At 36.3% G+C, this 12,952-nt stretch overlaps 1 pseudogene; it reads left to right on the top strand.

Moving 5' to 3' along the window:
• Positions 1-4,547: 4,547 nt before the first annotated feature.
• Positions 4,548-6,163, top strand: LOC149563135 (cytochrome P450 750A1 pseudogene; annotated as a pseudogene).
• Positions 6,164-12,952: the final 6,789 nt, after the last annotated feature.

Genomic DNA, 12,952 nt, shown 5'->3' with positions numbered 1-12,952 from the left:
AATTGGAAGTAAAAATGATTTGTATCCTGATCAATGTCATCAACCAGGACATAGGCTAAACAATGACATTGGAGATAGGCATTTAAATACATATCATGGCATTTCCATTTCATTACAAGTCCCACAGAATAATTTGGGTGATTCAATGAATACCTCTAGTCATCAAATTCAATAGAGGATAGGCACATCTTCTTAGGAAAATGATTATGAATTTGGAAGAATTCATTCTCATAATGAAGAATACATTCTAGATTTGAGGTGATCCACAAGGTAGAGATGGATGTCTGCCAAGTATTCAAACTATGAGTTACTTTATTCTAAAGAAGTAGAGCTTGAGATTTTAATCTCTAATGAAGTGGAACCATGTAATTTTAGAGATGCTTGAAGAAGTACTAATAAAAATCAGTGGATAATTGCAATGGAAGAAGAGACGAATTCTCTTAAAACCAATAAAGCTTTAGATCTAGTTCCACTTCAACCCAACCATAAAGCTTTAAAAAACCGTTGGGTATATAAGGTGAAAGATGAAGATGGTCAAAGAGAGAGGTATCATGCTAAGCTAGTTGTCAAAGGGTATGCTCAAAAAAAGGGACTAGATATTGTAGAATTTTTCTCACTAGTTGTATAGATGACTATGATCTTGGCATTTTTGGGATTGGTAGCCATTTGGGATCTTGAGCTTGAACAACTTAATGTCAAGATGAATTTTCTACATGGTGACATCAATGAGGAATTGTACATGGAGCAGCCTAAATATTTTTTTCAAAAGGGGAAAGAACATCTATATTACATTGAAGTGAAGTTTGTATGGGCTTAAGCAAGCTCCAAGATAGTGGCACATTAAGTTTGATAGGTTCGTGGATGAACACAACTTCACCCAGTGCGAATCAGATTTGTGCATCTACTATAAAAGACCTCCTAGTGGTGAGTTTGTCATTCTTCTACTCTATGTTGATGGCATGTTAGTTGCTAGTATTTCTCCTCAAATAGTCAGCAAGCTAAAGAAAGAGTTATCTTCTCAGTTTGCCATGAAATATTTAGGGGCAGCCAAAAAGATCCTTGGAATGACTATCACTAGGGATAGATAGAAAAATGTGCTTACTTTGTCACAACAATCATACATTGAAAAAGTTATAGAGTGGTTTAATATGGTTGAAGCTAAACATGTTCCTATTCCTCTTTCTCCTCACTTCTACCCAAGTTTTGATTTATGCCCCAAAACACAAGGAGAGAAGGATTTTATGCATGATGATCCTTATAAATTAGCAGTTGGTAACATAATGTATGCTATGGTTTCTACATGTCCCAAAATTTCTCATGTGGTGGGAATAGTTAGTAGATTCATGAGCAATATTGGGAAGCCTCATTGGGAAGTAGTGAAGTGGATATTGTGGTATCTAAAGGGAACTCCTGATTATGCATTGTGTTTTGGTATCTAAATCATGCTTACATACAAGGATTCAACAATTTAGATCTTACTAGAGATCGAGAAAAATTTAGGTCTACTACTAGTTATGCTTTCATATTCGTCGAGGTTTCCATTAGTTGGGCATCAAGGCTACAACATTGTGTTGTACTTTCTTCTGCTAAAGTCAAATACTTGGCTCTTTCTGAAGGAGCTAGAGAGATGATTTGGTTGCAACACTTTTTCAGAAATTTACATTTGCAACAAGATGATTATGTTTTATTTTCTAATAGATAGAGTGCAATTTTTATGGCTAACAATCATTCCTCTCAGCAACGTTCCAAACATATTGACAAGCATTCCCACTATGTTAGCTGTGTCGTTGAACAAGGAAAACTAAAGGCTGTCAAAATTGATACAAAGATCAATCTGACAGACATGTCAACGAAGGTTGTTGCCAAGGAGAAGTTCAAATGTGCTAGGACATGTCTTGGCCTTATTAAAAAGAAGTAGGTCAGCATGAAGAGAAGGGGAATGGATGATCAATTGATGCACCTATTGTCTTTAGGTGAGAGATTGTTGAATATTGAAGACAAACAATCACATGGATGTTTTCCCTCCACTTGTATTGTGTCTCTTCAGTTGATCATTTGTGATCTATAAATGTTGATGGCATCTATTGTAAACTGATTCTATTTTCATCAATATAATTCCTCTACTCTCAGTGTGGACATAGCCACAATTTCTGGTGAACCATGATAAACATATGTGTTTATGTGTCTTTTTGTTCTATACTTTTATTTGCATTCTTAATTAATTTATAGTGTTGTCTCACAAAAAATTTCAATAACATTGGTGATTGGCTAGAAAGAGAGCTTCCATAGAAAATTAGCGGGATAAGTGAGTGTTGTACAAAATTGGTGAAGGCATTTGGAAAGTTTGGAGAGTTTTCATGCCTCCATTTGTAAAGAGAAGTGGAATTTAAATACATGAAGGAGCTCCCAGAATTTGAAAATGGTGGGAAGCGCATTGAGACCTTAGGTTGTGTATTTTTTACTATAGAGATTCAAACCCTTAGTAAAGTTTATTTAAACACATCTGCTACCTATATTTAGGGATTATTTAGTGGCATTTAGATTTCAAATTTTACATTTTAGTGCTTGTGTGCCTTGTCTTCTTCTCTCATTTTTTTTGGTTATCCATCAAGCCAGTTGGAACTATGGATTGGCTTGAGGATGAAATGTTTTACTTGTAAAATCTTTTGTTAAATAGTTAAGTTTATTTTCAATTTTGTATAAAGAAGAATTATTTAATGTTCAGAAGTATTTAAAATTAAATAAATAATGAATTCTAGAAAATATTAGTAGTTCAGTACATTGTCATTGTAGTATATTGTCATTGGATTTAATATTATTAAGGTTTTCTTTATCTATAGTTTAGAAATTATGATTTCTTAAAATAGTTTAGTTGGTGTGAGGATTTATAAAGAAGTGGGGTGTAGTTGATTTATTAGGAAAGATTCTAATAGTTTTTCATAATGTATATCATACTAGGAAATTTGACTAAGTTGTATGTAATGGATTTATATTTAGTTAAGTTTAAATTGTTGTATTTGATCTCCAAACCAGAAACAATAATCGAAAGACCAAAAGTCACAACTTAGAATTCCAAGAAAATGCCCCTCATGAGATCTAAACAAAAGTCTCCACAATGACAACTCATTGCTTCAACCAAGCTAAATCCCTTAGACATATTTATACTTAATATTTAAAAATATTAGCATAGCATAAGGCATATTTTGACTTGACATTTACTCTACTCTATTTAAACACAAAGAGAAATAGAGGTAGAGATGGGAAGAGATATATCTAGAAAGACATATACCACTTATTATCTCTATCCTTATACATCGTTTAGAAATGTGTGTATTTTGTTGACTTCACATTTAGTATACTTTATTTAAATACAAAAAGAAATAAAGGTAGAAATTGGGAATGATACATCTAGAAAACCATATATAACAATTATTATCTCCATCTTTATACATCTCCAGGTCTATTCATCTCTCATTCTTCTTTCTGTACTTGCATCTCTCCATTTATGTCTTTATCTTCGCCTCCAAAATTGCAATTCTGAATTGTGCAAGTCAAATTAAAAGTATAAAATGCACATACAACCTACTTGACATATTGAAGGGTTGTTAAAATGTAATATGTTCAAATATAACCCATCATCAATATTGTACAACCTTCATAGAACTATTGGGTTATTATGTGTTGATCGTGTGATAAACTATACTTCATAATTGATGTTGCTGGGGTGGATAGAGATGGGGATGGAAGATATTAATATATAAAGAAAAGAGAATGAGATAGAAAGAGATATAGATGGTGAGATTGATTGATTGATAGAGAGATGGAGAGATTTAGAAAAGATGAGACAGATATAAGAACAAAGGGATAAATAGTTATTCTAACTTCCACACATTTTGACATACCCATACCTATTGCACACATTTTGACATACCCATACCTATTGCACACTAAGGTGTGATTGCTAATATAGACTAGATTAATATGGTGACATAATCCAAGCCATCCAAAAGAATCAATCTATGGGAATCGCTTTGCAATTACCTACAAACGTTCAATATCGGGCAAACTGAACAGCGAATTATACTGTAGATAAATTATACTAAAACCAACCCATTAATCATGTGACGGCGACATGGGCCTAATTTCTTAAATTACAATTCCGTCACCACCATATTAAATTCTAACTATATCTATTTTATTTTCTATATAATTACAGTGGTGAACAGAGGAATCAAGCTATCTAAGCTAATCCAACTAAATTAAAGAGCTACAGCATTCGTTTTGGAATCAAATCACTGGACGTATTGTATAGCATGCATACTGTACAGCAAATTATATTGTCAACAAATATATTAAAACTAGCGCATGCATAAGAAAACTACAAGCTAGACTGCATTTTACTGACACTGTGGCATCTATCTTGAATCAAACAAACAAAATGATAGCAACACCATCACAAACTTAGCATAAAGAGATGAGAGAGAGAGTATGTTGCATCTCTGTTCAGTATGCTTTCTTTCTCTGAGTTTCTTCCGTCTTGGTTTAATATGGCTTCTTATTCTGAATTTCCAAGAACTACGGTGTGTGCATTCGTTGTTTTCTTGTGGGTTGTGTATAGATTTACTGTGCAAAGAAAAAATGAAGGGTTGAGGCAGAGATTGCCCCCGGGACCGTTTGTATGGCCCATTATAGGAAATCTGAACCAACTGAGAAAGCTTCCTCATCGTGACCTTCACGAACTTGCGAAGAAATATGGACCCATCATGCTGTTGAAATTTGGTTCTGTTCCCACTATTGTGGTCTCTTCTTCTGCCATGGCAAAAGAATTCTTGAAAACCCATGATGTAGTTTTTGCAAGCCGACCTCCAACTGCTGCAGCAAAATACCTCTTTTACAACGACAAGGACATTGCATTTGCCACTTACGGGCCTTATTGGAGACACATGAGAAAGCTGTGCGTGGTAGAATTGCTGAATGCGAAGAGGATCGAGCCGTTCAGATGTATAAGAGAGGAAGAAATGCTTCTCCTTGTTCGTTCAGTGTGGGAAAAGTCTGAGCACGGGAAGAAGCCGGTTAATCTCACCCGATTGTTTGCATCCTTTACCCAGGCAGTTATTTGGCGGATCTTGGCGGGTACGAGAATACCTCTTGACACCAACGAGGGTGGTCATGCCGAAGAGTTAAAGATGATGGCTAGAGAGGCCGCGGTTACAGCAGGAGCTGTCAATATCGGGGACTTTATTCCATGCTTGGACTGGATGGACTTGCAAGGAGTGAAGGGGCGCATGAAAAAGGTGCACAAGTGCTTCGATAAAGTGGTGAGTAAAATAATAGAGGAGCACCAGCAGCAGAAGGAGCAGCGGCAGTCTGATACAAAAGACATCATTGACCTTCTCTTGGAGATGGAGAGCCTCGATGGAGTGCCAATCGAAGAAGGAAACATCAAAGCCATCGTTTTAGTACGTTATATATGTCTACTTCTGATTCACAATACAATAAATACAATTATTTCTTTTTTTGGATTGATTGTGTGATAGTTTTTAATATCAATGTAATCAATCATTTCTATAAGTGTAAAGAAAACAAAACCCCTGTGAGACTAAAATTTGATTCCTAGACTAAAAGTGTTAAATAGTCAAAATTGACTATTTTTCCAAGCTTAATTTTTCCTTTAGTGTGTGATGTTTAAGACTTTAGAGGCCACCCTTAAACATCACACACTAAGGGAACAATCAAGTTTGGGAAAAAAAAGTCAATTTTGACTATTTAACACTTTTGATTAGTGTGTGATGTTTAAGCCGATACTAATGATAATAGATCATATTATATAATACCAAATATTGATATTAAAAACTATCTTAAGTTAAATTCAAAAGAAAGAATATATTGATATGAATTGTAGAAATCTAATATTAGAGATACATTTATACAGGATATATTCCTAGCTAGAACTAAAACTACGACTACTTCATCAGAATGGGCAATGAGTGTGGTTCTGAAATACCCCATTGTGGCCAAGAAAATGCAAGATGAAATAGAATCGGTAGTAGGCAAAGAGAGTACTGTGTTTGAGAGTGATATAGGAAGCATGGAATACTTGCATTGTGTTATAAAGGAGGCGCTGAGTGTGAAAAATCAACCTATTGCAGTCATTGATTATTAATCTCCTAACATAAATGATTATTAAACTGCTGAAAATAAATTCCCAGCTAATATCGAAAAATAACACAACTGCAACTTCACTTATAAAATATGGAAAGAAATGCGCAACACAATGAACACAATATTATTGGACAAATTGTCCCTAAAAAGAAATCCCTAAGGGAAAACTAGTTCTATAGATGAGAAATTATATTAAACTTCAGTAAATCAAGAGATACAAAATTTCTTGCCTCTCACTGACAGAACTCCGACAACCTCCTAATTTCTCCCGCTGATATTCCCCACTGCTATCGCCACGCTAACACTGCGCCCTTGCTAACACTGCAAGACTATTTGCTAACATTGCAAACTTTTCTCCAAAACTTCTTTATCCAAATGACCCAATGACCCCTTTTTATACTACTCCTGTTGGTAAACCAACGATCAAGATTAAATCAAACCAATGACTGAGATTAAGACAACTCGACAGCCAATAATAGAATTGGTTGCAAGGTGTCCAAAAGGGAATCTCTAAAATTAGTAAAGAATAACCATTTACTAATTCTTGGCAAGTGGACAAACAGCTGTCCAAACCACCCATAAATACTACTGCTATTCATAGATAAGGAAGAACAGCTGTCCAAGCTACCCATAAATACTACTGCTATTTTCGGGTCAGAAATAATAGTTGTCCAACTAACAATAATTAACACTCCCTCTTAGCGAGGAAGCTGTTCTGCAAGACACCCATCTGATCTCTGAAGAAGATAAATTTGGCCTTTCCCAAAGCCTTTGTCAGAATGTCTGCTACCTGCTCATCTGTAGGTATGTATTGTAGTCGAACAACTCCCCTTTGTACACAATCTCTGATGAAGTGATATCTGATATCTATATGTTTAGACCTATCATGAAACACTGGATTCTCAGACAACTTGATGCAACTCTGATTGTCACAATGTATCACAGTAGTCTCAACCTTCTGACCAAACAAGGCTACTAACAACTTTCGAAGCCATATAGCTTCACATGTCACCATGCTAGCTACCATGTACTCTACTTTTGCTGAATTTAGAGCCACAGACTTCTGCTTCCTGCTGAACCAAGATACAACTCTTGATCCCAAGCTGAAACAACACCCTGAAGTGCTCCTTTTGTCCATTGTACTTCCTGCCCAATCTGCATTAGTATAGCCTATCAACCTGATACCTTCACCTCGAACATATCTGATCCCATACTCAACTGTACCACGCAAGTAACGTAGCACATGCTTAGTCACTATCCAATGCATTCTCTTTGGTTCAACCATGAACTGACTAAGAGAGTTTACTGCATATGCTATATCTGGCCTAGTGTTAACCAAATACATAAGCGAACCAATCAACTATCTATATAAAGTGGGATCTACATCTTTCTCCTTAGATGTATCTACCTTCCTCTAATTTGTGATCATGGGTGTAGACATGGCTTTGCAATCCTCCATCCCAAATTTCTTCAAGATTTCAATGCAATATTTCCCTTGACCAAGGAAAATCTCCCCATCTGTCTACCACACTTCCATGCCTAGAAAGTAGTGCATAAGTCCTAAATCCTTCATCTCAAACTCTTCTGCAAGGTTCCTCTTGTAATCCACTATGAGCCCTAGTGAACCTATAAGAAATAGGTCGTCCACATAAAGAACAAGAATGAGAATCTCACCCCTAACCATCAAGTAGTAGAGGTTAGCATTTGCTTCACTCTTCACAAAGCCCATTTTTTGCAAGTATGTATCAATGTGCTCATACCATGCTCTAGGAGCCTGCTTGAGTCCGTACAATGCTTTCTTCAATCTGTACACGTGGGTCTCTTTGCTATGTGCTACAAAGCCTTCTGGTTGTTCTATGTATACCTCCTCCTTCAACTCACCATTGAGGAATGCTGTCTTGACATCCATTTGATGGATTTTCCATCCCATCTATGCTGCAAGTGAGATTACAGCTCGTATAGAAGTATACCTGGCAACTGGAGCAAATGTCTCCTCATAGTCTATTCCCTCCTTTTGAGAGAACCCCTTTGCCACGAACCTAGCCTTGTATTTCTTGATGCTACCATCTGCACTGTGCTTTATCTTATAGATTTAGCGTGATCCAACTACAACCCTATCTATTGTTCTAGGTACTACCTGCCACACATCATTCTGCATTATTGAAGAATATTCCTCAACCATAGCATCTCGCCATACCTGATGTTTTGTAGCTTCCTGATAGCTAGAAGGCTCACTATCTACCAACTGACTAACTAATGCCACATGGTCATTGAACTTGGTTGGTTGTCTTTGCTGTCTAGTACTCTTCCTAGGAGCTCCCACAAACTCCTGAGTATCCCTTTGTGTATCTGGAACCACATGGTTCTTGCTGCCAACTGTAGAGGATGAAATGTCAACCTCTAAGTCTTCTAGATGCATTTCCTATTGCACCCATTGCTCCATACTCTATGAATCTTCACTAAATAAGTCTACACTCGTACTGGTAACTGTACTTGAGCTTTGTTGCTGTTGACTTGGTCTTGGAGCTTCTGTTGGCTGCTCACTCTGATCATTTGTTGGAAAATCTCTAGATCTCTTGAATGCCTTCTCCTCCATGAACTTGACATCTCGTCCGAAAATAATTCTTTTAGTCCCTGGAATGAAAATTCTGTATGCCTTTGAGGTCTTACTATACCCAACAAAGTACCCCCTCTCTGCAATTTGATCTAACTTTGTATGTGTATCTCTAGGAATATGGCAATATGCCAAACTCCCAAATATCCTAAAGTGACTAACATCTGGCTTCTTCCCTGTGAAAGCCTCCTCTGGTGTCATCTTCCCTAGCACCTTGTGTGGAACTCTATTATGAATGTAGACTATTGTATTACACGCCTCTGCCCATAAGTAATGGTGCATGTCTTGGTCATGTAGCATAGCTCTTACTGCCTCCAATATAGAATGGTTCTTCCTCTTAGCAACTCCATTCTACTGTGGATTGTAAGGAACAGTCCATTTTCTCTTGATTCCTTCTCTGGTGCAGAACTCCTGGAAGACATTTCCTTTGTACTCGCCTTCATTGTCTGACCGAAGAACCTTTATCTTCTTTCCTGTCGAGTTCTCCACAAGAGCCTTGAACTCTTGGAATCGACTGAAAACCTCATCCTTAGTCTTCAAGAAGTATATCCAAGTCTTTCTAGAGAAATCATAAATAAAAGTAACATAGTACTCATATCCTCTGAGAGATTTCATCGACATTGGTCCACAAACATCTGAATGTACTAGATCAAGAACACCCTTAGATCTGGTGTCACTCCTTGGATAAGATGCTTTCGCAAAATTCCCCAAAACACATCCCTTACATACATCATCATGCTCTGTGCTAACCTCTGGAACACCTGTCATGGTCTCGTGAAGCAATCTAAGTGCTCCATTATGAATATTGCCCATCCTCCTATGCCATAGCTCTCCAAGATCTCTAGGATTACTGTTACTCATAAGTGCCTTAGGAGTATCAAACTGCAATCTATAAAGGCAACCACACCTAACTCCAATAGTTATGGGTGATTTCCAATCCTTGTGCTTAATCAACACATGTGTCCCCCTCTAAAGAGTACATTATACACCCTATCCTAAAGAACAGATACAAAAATTAAATTCATACCTAAGCCTAGCACATATAACACATCATGAAGTGGAATTATCTTTCCATTCTCCCTCTAAAACTGAACAGTCCCTTTCCCAACAGGGTTGAGTTTTGACAAGTTTTCCATAGAAATCTGGATGTTGGTGTCCTCCTCCTTGTAACTGGAGAAGTACTCTTTAACTCCTGTCATATGAAATGACGCCCCACTATCTATATACCAAACACACTGTGAGGTTGAGCTAACCATACAAGCTATGAGTGCAAACTCATCTTCCATTCTATTGGAGAGTTCTTCTGTACTTGCTGAAGCTGCCACCTGCTTCTTACCCTTCTTCCTCTCTGGGAAATCACTGACATAGTGTCCAAACTCGTGATATCCAAAGCACTTGACCTTAGAAAGGTCCTTCTTCTTCTTTTCACTTTGTGAATTTTATCCTTTGCTAGATCCCTTCTTTGCTTTCCCTTTACCTGCTAGGGCAACGTTCTCTTGTTCCACCTCATTTTTCTGACTCTTGTTGGCCCCATTGACAAGACTTAGTCTAAACTCCCCCTGAGTGAAATCAGTCCATAGTCAATCCCAACTCGATAAAGTATCTCATCCACTAACAACTTGAACAAAGACACTCCATTGTTTAGTAAACCCATTTAGGGCTATTCTCACTAGCTCATCATCACTAGGGCCATCTCCAATAGCTGCTAACTCATCCTTGAAAAGTTTGAGCCTGGTGAGGTAACTTGTGACATCTTCTCCCTTATTCATCCATGTATTCTTTAGCTTCTCTCTGAGAATCAACTTCCTGTTGGTGGTAGCATTTTGGTACAGATTTAGAATGGCATCCCACATCTTCTTCGTTGTATCTAGCTCTGAGATATGTGGAACAATATGATCCTTGACACCATCAAGGATAATCCTCCTCGCTTTGGCATCGTCCTTTCTATATGTTGCAAGCTGTGTTGCATTCATTGGTATAGGTACACCGCTGGTAGCATAATCCTTGATACCATTCTCTTCCAACAATAAAGAAATTTTGGCATTCCAGAGACAAAAATTTGAGGCACCATCCAATCTATCCTGATCTCTCAAACCAGTTGAAGCCATCTCAAGGGTTTAAAGCAATAATAAGTCTAAAGAGATCAAAATTTCTTTCCTAGGGAAAAACTCTTCTACCCTTAACAATGCTCTGATACCATGTGAAGAATCAACCTATTCCAGTCATTGATTATTAATCTCCTAACATAAATGATTATTAAACTACTGAAAATAAATTCCCAGCTAATATCAAAAAATAACACAACTGCAGCTTCACTTATAAAATACGAAAAGAAATGCGCAACACAATGAACATAATATTTTTGGACAAATTGTCCTTGGAAAAAACCCCTAAGGGAAAACTAGTTCTACAGATGAGAAATTATATTAAACTTCAGCAAATCAAGTGATACAAAATTCCTTGCCTCTCACTGGCAAAACTCCGACAACCTCCTAATTTCTCCTGCTGATATTCCCCACTGGTATCCCCAAGCTAACAATGCACCCTTGCTAACACCGCAAGACTGTTTGCTAACACTGCAAAATTTTCTCCAAAACTTCTTTATCCAAATAACCCAATGACCCCTTTTTATACTACTCCTGTTGGTAAACCAACGATCGAGATTAAATCAAACCAACGGCTCAGATTAAGACAACTCGACAGCCAATAATAGAATTGGTTGCAAGGTGTCCAAAAGGGAATCTCTAAAATTAGTAAATAATAACCATTTACTAATTCTTGGCAAGTGGAAAATGAGCTGTCCAAACCACCCATAAATACTATTGCTATTCATAGATAAGGACGAACAGCTATCCAAGCTACCCATAAATACTACTGCTATTTTCGAGTAAGAAATAATAGTTGTCTAACTAACAATAATTAACACTGAGGTTGTACACACTGGTACCTCTTCTGATACCACACAAATCGACACAAGATTGTACAGTTGGTAGGTAAAAATGTTGATCTCATGAAGGACAAGGACTTTTTTGATATGTTGTCATTTGGGGCAGGAAGGAGAGGATGCCCGGGTACAGGCATGGCAGTTGAGAACATGAATCTTCTGTTGGCTCAGCTGGTTCATTATTTTGAATGGAGCATGGAAGGGGACGTGGATATGATGGAAGTCTTTGGAGCCACCATACTCAGGAGTGTCAACATGCTCACTCGATCTACACTCAGAATGCCAACCTACCCTTGAATTCAAAAAAATATCTACCACTTCCTTGTGCCAGTTTTTATGTTTGGAAATTTGAGCTCTCCCCTATTCTCTAGTACTTGATGTTTCTACAAGTTCCCTGGTGTTTCTCGGGATTGACTTTTAATAGTTTGTGTAAGCTCCCAACGTTTTCCAAGAATCAGTAAATAAATATTGTATGGGATCTGTGGCTATCACATTTTAATTTTATATTGATCCATAGCAGAATATAAGGGTTTTTTTTGGAGTGGTCAGTGGAAATAAGGTTACTTATTAGTGTTGATGTTGATCATATTGATATCATTGAATATTGTATGTGTGATTTGTCTTCTATATTTTGTTTTTATTATCTTGATATTTGTAAAATATAAAGTTTTTAAAAATTTTGGTTTAAATTATTATTTTGATGATGATAGATAACTGGGTACGATGTGAAAGGTTTATTAGAAAAATTCTATGAATTGATTTAAAATATTATTTAATAAATTAATAATTAATTAATCATATTCTTTAATAATATTTTATTTATATTTCATATAAATTTAGTTAAGTATTATCTAACTAATGCAAATGTGTATTGATTTATCATTTTAATTAAACTAGTAGTTGTGCGTTTATGTGCATGCAATGAAGAGTCAATAAGAGTATATTCTCTTATGGAATGATAGAAAATGGTAAAACAAATTATCATCAAAATGATTAAAACTGAAAAAAAAATCACAAACTTGTTTTCCATATTGAAATGTATTGTAGATAAATTATGATTAATTTCTATGAATAATCATATGTGCATATCACATAAAGTTCAAATGTGAGTGTTTTAATATTAGAATCAATTTATGAGAAATATTTAGTGTAGCTTTGAATGTAAACATGAAATGCCTTGAATATTTTTTTTATCAATTTAACTTGTACGGAGTCATATAACCCAAGGAAAA

This window comes from Cupressus sempervirens, chromosome 4 (assembly GCF_028749045.1).
Source record: "Cupressus sempervirens isolate cs-2001-9-10 chromosome 4, ASM2874904v1, whole genome shotgun sequence".
NCBI classification, from domain to species: Eukaryota; Viridiplantae; Streptophyta; class Pinopsida; order Cupressales; family Cupressaceae; genus Cupressus; species Cupressus sempervirens.
The sequence above is the reverse complement of the archived record's forward strand: the minus strand, read 5'-3'. Positions and strand labels throughout refer to the sequence as shown.